The sequence below is a fragment of the Propithecus coquereli genome, unplaced genomic scaffold, assembly GCF_000956105.1.
Source record: "Propithecus coquereli isolate 6110/MARCELLA unplaced genomic scaffold, Pcoq_1.0 Scaffold590, whole genome shotgun sequence".
NCBI lineage: Eukaryota > Metazoa > Chordata > Mammalia > Primates > Indriidae > Propithecus > Propithecus coquereli.
The window spans coordinates 631382-632874 of NW_012151841.1; the positions used below are offsets into that span (position 1 = coordinate 631382).

At 35.4% G+C, this 1493-nt stretch overlaps 1 protein-coding gene across 1 annotated transcript in view; it reads left to right on the forward strand.

Annotated features, from left to right (window-relative positions):
- Positions 1–1493, forward strand: part of SAMHD1 (SAM domain and HD domain 1) — a 90770-nt gene that overhangs the window by 48139 nt on the left and 41138 nt on the right. The window lies entirely within an intron of this gene.

Consider the following 1493-nt stretch of genomic DNA (forward strand, 5'->3'; position numbering starts at 1 on the left):
TACAAGGAATTCTCATAAACCTTTAACCCATTTTTGCCAAATGTTAACATTTTGCCATGTTTTCTTTTTAACATGCTCTCTCTTCATGTATAAATTTTTTTCTGGACCATCAGAAAGTAAGCTGTAGATATACTTTTTTATTCCTAATTAGTTCAGTGGGTATTTCCTAAAAACAAGAACATTCTTTTTCATAACTGGAGTACAATGATCAAAATCAGGAAATTAATATTGATGCAGAACAGTTATCTAATTCACAGACTTACTTTCACATTTCACCAATCGTCCATACGGAAAATGAGGGAAAAGCCTTTTTTCCCTGGTCCAGGATGCAATCCAGGATTAAACATTGCATTTAGTTGCCATGTCTCGTTAGTTTCTTTTTATCTGGAACAGTTCCTTAGTCTTTATCTTTTGGGACTTTGTCATTTTTTTAAGAGCAGGTGAGCTGTTTTGTGGAATGTTCCTCAACTTGAGTTTCAGTTTGATGTTTCCTCATAGAGTCAAGCTATGCATTTTTGGCAGAGTAACACGGAAGTGATGTGTCCTTGATAGGGTATCATACCAGGGGGCGCCTAAAATCTAGTTGAGTCATTACTAGTAATATTTTTTTAAGTTTTAAAAGAAGTTTTTAATTTTAAAACAATGAAGTAAAACAGAAAAAAGTGTTAAAATTTCAGTATAGAGAAAAGAATTACAAAGATCCTATAATGCTTTGTAAAAGGCTATCTTGCTTATAGGCAAAGACTGTCTCAAATTCTATATTTTGTGGCCATTTCATTGACCCTCAGAAACAAGAAAAGTAATTTCCTTCAAAGAAATCTTAAGGACACTAGGAAAAAAATTGACATTCTCATATGCATTCTAATTACTAGTAATATTAACTTTGCTGATGTCATTAAGGCAGTATCTGCTAAATTTCTCTACTCTAAAATTACTATTAACATTTTTCCTTTTTGTTATTATATGCACCTTGATTCAATTTTTTAAAATAGTTGTAGGACCATTCTGATTTTGTTTCTCATTTGAGTTAGTTTTTGGTAAGACCTGGGATAGGGCAGATGTCTTCAAGTCATTTGATCTTTACATTGATTGTGAATTAGTGAGCAGAGACAGATGAGCAAACTGAGGCTCATTTGAGATTTCAACCCACATCTTGACTACAGAGCTCTGATACTTTTGTTTTTACTGGCAAGTTTACAGGTACCCCTTCTCACCACTAGATAGGAGTGCTAACAGGTCTTATAACTTTACATGTTAAAGGCTGTGTATAAAATAGCACTAGAGGCTGAATAGGGAGGATTGCTTGAGCCCAGGAGGTGGAGACCAGCCTGAGCAACATAGTGAGACCCCCATCTCTACAAAAAATTAAAATAAAAAAATTAGCCAGATGTGGTGGCGTGCACCTGTAGTCACAGCTACTCAGGAGGCTGAGGCAGGAGGATCACCTGAGCCAAGTAGTTTGAGTGAGCTATGATGATGCCACTGCTCTCTAG